Source organism: Cervus canadensis, chromosome 17 (genome assembly GCF_019320065.1).
Source record: "Cervus canadensis isolate Bull #8, Minnesota chromosome 17, ASM1932006v1, whole genome shotgun sequence".
In the NCBI taxonomy this organism is placed as follows: Eukaryota; Metazoa; Chordata; class Mammalia; order Artiodactyla; family Cervidae; genus Cervus; species Cervus canadensis.
The window spans coordinates 9,953,549-9,960,543 of record NC_057402.1 but is presented as its reverse complement, the minus strand read 5'-3'; positions in this window follow the sequence as shown (position 1 = coordinate 9,960,543).

Here is a 6,995-nt window from a genome sequence, read left to right as displayed (position 1 = left end):
ATTAATTCTCCAGTTTCCTTCCTTGGTGCCCTGGCCAGCCCTTTATTGGAGGTATCACTGGATTGAAACTATTTGGTTATACACAATTTTCCCCACCATAATTTGAGCCCTGAATGTAGGGTCTGTGTTTTATTTTCAAGGATGGCAGCAGCATTTCTGCATATCTTTGTGCTGTGTGTGTTAGTCATTCAGTCATGGCCAGCTCTTTGCGACCCCAGGGACTGTAGCCCGCCAGGCTCCCCTGTCCATCGGATTCTCCAGGCAAGAATACTGGAGTGGGTAGCCATTCCCTTCTCCAGGGGACCTTCCCAATCCAAGGATCAAACCTGGGTCTCTTGTGCTGCAGGCACATTGCTGCACCCAATTCTCTACCATTTGGGTCACCAGGGAAGCCCCTCTGTATATCTTTACCCATCTATAAATCTTTGCCCACCCTTGTTTGAAATACAGGGACAGTGCTTAGAACAGTAAGCACTCACTAAATATTATTGATCATTGTAATCTGTGGCCACACCACTCTACCTGCCACTCGATTGCATTACCTTGTTCAACTGTCTTCCAGGCAATTAGTCTCCAAAACTATCAGATTGCTTTAAGATCTGTCTCCCCTCCCAGTCCCATGACATTCCACCAGAATGTAAGCTTCCGTGAATGTGAGATCTAAATGACTCCCAATCCCACTGACTCTAGGAGCCCAGACGGGGTTGACCATAGTGGATAGTAAAGTGATATTTGTGGATGAATGCAGAGCTGATGAGTCGAGTGAAAGAACAAGATCATGACCCTGGCTTCTAGGAACTCATGGTCTTGACCAGCCATGACTCAGATCTCTATTACTTTTGCATTCACAAGTTCAAGTTCTGTGGCTTTGAGTATTAAGAGCCGTTAGACCCTCTGCCGACTCCTTTAGCATATAGAGAGGAGGGAGAGGCTGTGGGAGGTTAATGACTTGGAAAAGGTGCAGGCTCCTGGGCTTAGGCTGACTGGCTTCTCGCAGCATCCTTGGTACAGGCGGGTTAAAGCTACATTGCCCTGGGGGCGTGTCTGGGACTCAGGAATTCCAGATGCCTCGAAACACTCAGACCACTAGCTTACAGGACCTCCTCTTTGTCAACAAACTTGGTTTTAGTGAGCTTTAGTTCTGGAAAGCCTCGATTTTCTATTTATAAATATAACCTCAAGTTGGAATTCTAGCTTGTTAAGAGAACTGATTCAGCCCTTTATTCCAAAATAGGTAAATACAAGTAAAAATAACTAACCACTAAACAAAAGCCCAAGTGGCCTCACGGCTCTTAAATGAACGTAAAGCTCAAACAACACTTTCCCATAAAAGCAACTTGTGTCCCACTGTGTCTGCCCACATCGACCTTGGGCTCAGGATGGTGGGGGGCGGGGGGCGCGGAGAGCATGATGCCCACTTGGGGGAGAGCACGGCTGGCTGTCGCCTGCTTCACGGAACAGTGTGTGGATTGTGGCTGGACCCATTTAACAGGCCGGCCCACGGGGACCTTGCAGCCAAGCCAGCACAAGGTTCAAAGCTGTGATTCAGCGGTGCTACCTGTCTTCTCAAGAACCACCTTCCTCACCCAGGTCAACTTCACATGGAATATGTAGTAGCTGCTTTAAGACATATATTCTGGACTGAGGAGTATGGATATGCTTGTCACAGCCCATCTTATTTCCAAGATCCATGGCAACGACTGTAGAGATGCCGGAACAGGACAGGATGGAGCGTGAGGGGAACCAGGGCAGAGGGAAATGAGAAACTGCTAATACAAACATAGGGCTTTATTCCCAGAAAGTTAACTACCCGTTGGTTTGGCCGGGGCCTGTCTTCCCTACTGGGATGCGACTGCCTATGAGAAGGCCTTCGCATCCCCGCTGCTCTGCCCCCAGCGCCTACAAAGTGCCATGGACAAATGGTGCCCCACAAATATTTCAGCGAACAGGAGACCCTCAGGCCTGCTGCAGTTCTGGCTCTGAGCTGCCAAATGATCAACTTAATGGACATGATGAGTTTGAACAAACTCTGGGAGTTGGTGATGGACAGGGAGGCCAGGCGTGCCGCAGTGCGTGGGGTCACCAAGAGGCAGACACGACAGAGCCACTGAACAGCAACAAAGCAGAAAGGGAAACAACAGTTACAAACCTGATCTTCAGGAAAAGCACGGGCTCTCAGGCATTTTTCAACCGGGTTTTCAGCTCTCTGTGAACCAGCTGTGTCCGACTGGCCAGGAGACAACTCTCCACCCAATGTGACAACACGATGTTCAGGAGGACCAGGTCCTATTCCCCTCGGCCAAGACGCTGGACAAGGCAGGGATTCCCCCCGCTCTCCACTCCGCCGCCCCCTCACCCCCAGCCCCTCCCGACCCTGCCCGCCATGTGTCTCCTGGAGAATCAGCACCTGCAGACAGAGGGCTCAGAGCACAGAGCTGAGATCAGCCCGGAGGCTCTCCACTGGCCCGGGGCATCTAGGACACGGAGCACGTGGTGGTGGTCAGGATGCAGTCCTTTCATTCCAGAGGCTGATCGACGGGGAGAGGTCGGGGGCAACGGGGTGAGCTGTGCTGTGAGAAGCACAGGGGTCTGTGGGGGACACCCAGGCTGGGGGTGGGGCTGGGTATGGGAAGTTATGTCCCAGGGGGCTGGGGGCTAGCTCCGTCTGCAAGGAAGGGCAGCAGTGGATAAGAAAAGAGGTGGAGGTCCAGGACGGGTTTTAGACAGAGTCAGCAGCACACGAAGGTCCGTCTACTCAAAGCTATGGTTTTTCCAGTGGTCATGTATGGATGTGACAGGTGGACCATAATAAGGCTGAGCGCCAAAGAACTGATGGCTTATGAACTGTGGTGCTGGAGAAGCCTCTTGAGAATCCCTTGGACAGCAAGGAGATCAAACCAGTCCATCCTAAAGGAAATCAGTCCTGAATATTCACTGGAAGGACTGATGCTGAAGCTGAAGCTCTAATAATTGGCCACCTGATATGAAAAACTGACTCATTAGAAAAGACCCTGATGATGGGAAAGATTGAAGGCAGGGGAAGGGGATGACAGAGGATGAGATGGCTGGATGGCATCACCGACTCTATAACATGAGTTTGAGCAAACTCCAGGAGATGGTGAATGACAGGAAAGCCTGGCGTGCTGCAGTCCATGGGGTCTCAAAGAGTCAGACACAACTCAGCAACTGAGCAACAGCAGCAGCACACAGAAAGGCCTCCTTGCAGATGGGATTTTTGGGAAAGTCAAGGTCCACTGGGCTGAGATGGCCAAGGCGCAGACCTCAGGAGAACGTCCTAGAGTGTGTCCTGCTCTGCAACTGTCAGTAAACAAGCCCTGGACCAGAAAATAGATCTAATGGGACCTAACTTTGTGACTGCCTACTGGCAAGTCACATGTGCCCAGGACCACAGGACTCACCTGTGACTGGGAGCCAAAGCAACCCAGTGATTAGAACCCTTAGGGTCCCTTCCGGTGCAGCAACCACAGGGGCCGCTTGTCACCTTCATGTGTGACAGACCACAGGTGGGGCACCATCAGAGTGCCCTGGCACTCTGGGCACCATCAGAGACGTTGTTCACCAAAGCTTGTGAGCCCTTAGCAGGGCAAGTATTGCTCACGATGCTGGCATCTAAGATTTACTGTGAAGGTTATCTGTGGTTTAATAAGTTTGGGAAACACAGCCCTCTCGAGGAGAGGCCCAAGGCACTTCAGCTTAATAAAGGACTTGAGAAGTCCTGCAAAGAACCCTGTTTACTTGTATTTAACCCATACATCCCCAAACTTAATTATGGAACCTTTTTTTTTTTTTTTGCCATATCATCCCTGGAATCTACTTTAAGTCTCGAACTCAAGGGTAGAGTCAGGCACTGAGCAGAAAGCGGGGATGGTTGAAAGGCAATGCTCAGAACAGCAACAAAAAAAAAAACAGGAACACCCAACATGAGTAAGCAACTCATCAAAAATTATTCTCTAAAATTGTTAGTAAAAATTTTCAATTCCCTGGTGGCTCAGTCAGTAAAGAATCCGCCTTCAGTGCAGGCGACCTGGGTTTGATCCCTGGTTCGGGAAGATCCCCTGGAGGAGGGCACAGCAACCCACTCCAGTATTCTTGCCTGGAGAATCCCCACGGACAGAGGAGCCTGGTGGGCTACAGTCCAGGGCATCGCAAAGAGTCGGACACAACAGACTGACTAAGCACACACAGCGCTCAAGTACTGCTTCATCATCTGAACGCTTCCCAGTGAGATCTGAGGGTATGCGTGCACCACCCACCACACCCAGTCCCCCAAACACGGCAAACTGGCAGGAGGTCACCAAGCGCAGGAAAATCCCATTCACTCTGCAGGGCGCAAATCCCACCATGCGCCACGCTTCTGTTGCGAGGCTGTGTACGTGTGTGTGTTGTGTGTGTGTGTACAGAGAACACACATTTTGGACAAGTCCAGCATCACTCACATTTTGGTTCTGTTACGGGGACACCTTGCTGCACAACGGGAGTGGCTTTACTGAAGGAAAAGAGCTTTCTTTTCAAAATACAGCGAATGCAAAAGCAAGAGGGAAAAAAAGCAAGACATTAAAATAAACGCCTGCTACTTGTTGGACCAGGAAGTGTTACTTAAAACTAGGAACCAATGGCTTCTCTCACCAAGACTACTGACCTTGTGTGCAGACCCAAAATGGCCACTGGGCATGTCCCTAGTTTTTCAGACTAAAGTGAGGTGGGTAACAGGGAAATGGTAGGTTTTAACCCTGGCTCTGTAACAAAGACCATGAGTCTTCTCAGGAGCTACTAGGGTTACATACAAAATGAAGAAACAAATCCTGCAGTTGGCGCCCGTGTTGGTTATGAGTCACCAACCATGGTTATGGTTTTCTCCTCAAATGTGAAAACTCCCTGACATACACATACATTCACGTATTTCTATCTTTATCTTAAAGGAGCCACATACATTAGAGAATTATTGGAGGATGGTTAAACACTCTTTTTTAAGTAAACAGGTGTTCAAGGTCCAGACCTCTTACTGTGACCTCAGGCAATTTATCTTCCTTCTCTGTGCTTCGTTTTTCCCATCTGCAAAATGGGGGTTACAGTAACAGTGAGCGTCTACTGTGGGCTTTACGATGTGCGGGGCACCGTGCCCAGCATTTTACATGAACTCTCACTGAATCCCAATGTCTCTTCCCCAAGGAAAAGGCTATGACGTGAGGCTCAGAGTGGTTTAATAACTTGCCCAAAGTCACACAGTGTTGGAAACCAGACATTCTGACTCGTGTTCTCCATGTGAATGTCTATGCCCTACTTCCCTCCGAAAGCGGCCGTTTCTGTAATCATGGTGAGGAGTAAATGGCATAAAATGTGTGCAACATTTAGTACAGATCAGGCACCTCGTACATGTTCAATAAATCTTAGCTAGCATAGGTCCGAGAGCCCTAATCTGAAATCCCAGAGGCCAATGTGCCTTGCAATTCAGAATTTTTCAGGAGCATTTTCAAGGGAGTAAAAAGGCAATCCACAGAATGAAAAGATGTGTTTGTAAATTATATGCTTGATAGAGGTTTAATACCCAAAATTCATAAAGAACTCCTGAAAACTCAACAACAAACAACAACCCAATTCCAAAATGGGCAAAGGGCTTGAAGAGGCGGTTCTGCAAAGATACACAAATGGCCGATTAAGCACAGAGCTACAGTAAGATGGCACCTCACAGTCACCAGGATAACTATGGTCAAAAACAGGAATGAAAGCCAGAGTTGGTGAGGATGTAAAGACACTGGAATCCTTGTGTACTGGTGGTGAGCATGTAAAACGGTGCAGTGCTGTGGAAAACAGGATGGCAGCTTCTCAGAAAGTCACACAGAATTATCGTGTGAGCTAGCAATTCCACTCCTGGATACACACGCTAAAGCACTGAAAGCAGGTGTTCAAACAGGTACATGTACACCCGTGTTCACGGCAGCAATCATCACAACAGCCAAAAAGTGGAAGCAACCCAAATGCCCAGCGGCAGAGGAATGGATAAACAAAATCTGCTCTATACTGCCGTGGTTCAGTCGTGAAGTCGTGTCCAGCTCTTTGCGACCTGATCCACTGCAGGCCACCAGGCTCCTCTGTCCATGGGATTTCCCAGGCAAGAATACGGGGGCAGGTCACCATTTGCTTCTCTAAGGGATCTTTCTGGTCCAGGGATCGAACCCGCATCTCCTGCACTGGCGGGCGGATTCTTTACCCTCGAGCCACCTTGGAAGCCGTGCTCTACAAACACACAAAGAAATGGGACTCAGGCCTAAAAGGGAAGGAAATGCTGACACACCTCACAACATGGCTGGCCCCTAATAAACAAGCCCGATGCTGAAGGACAGATATTGTCTGATTCCGCCTATATGTACGTACCTAGAACAGTCAAACTCAGAGACAGAAAATATTGATGTAACAGAACGGGTGGATACCAAGACTGGGGTAAGGAAGGGATGGGAGTTGGTGTTTAACAGGGACAGGGTTCAGATTTGGGATGAACAAAAGTTCTGGAACCAGGTGGTGGTGACGGTTGCAGAACAATGTGAATGTGAACGTATTCCGTGTATATTCTAAACTTATGGCTCTATGGTAAGTTTTACGTGTAATTTGCCACAGGGGGAAAAAAAAAAAACCAACAAGATCTACAAGTTGTTCCCACATGGCCTTACACACAGGTCAGGAGTGCTCCTGGCTGCCTGTCTGCCGTGAAGGCAGCCCTTGCTCCTGGTGTCTCTGCAGGGGTCACAACTCGGTCCCCACCCCAGGGGGCTGTGACCAGCATCGGCCATTCCACACAACACCTATATTATACGCTCATGGAGCCACAAAAAGTTGTCTTCTATCTGGATCCTTTCCACACACACCACAACCTGTACGCTGACCTGCCTGGCCCGCCGTGTCCCCTCTCCCAGCCACGGGAGGGGCCGGCCACGGGAGGGTGAGGGCTGTGGTCTCGGGCGTGGTCTCCACCACGCAGT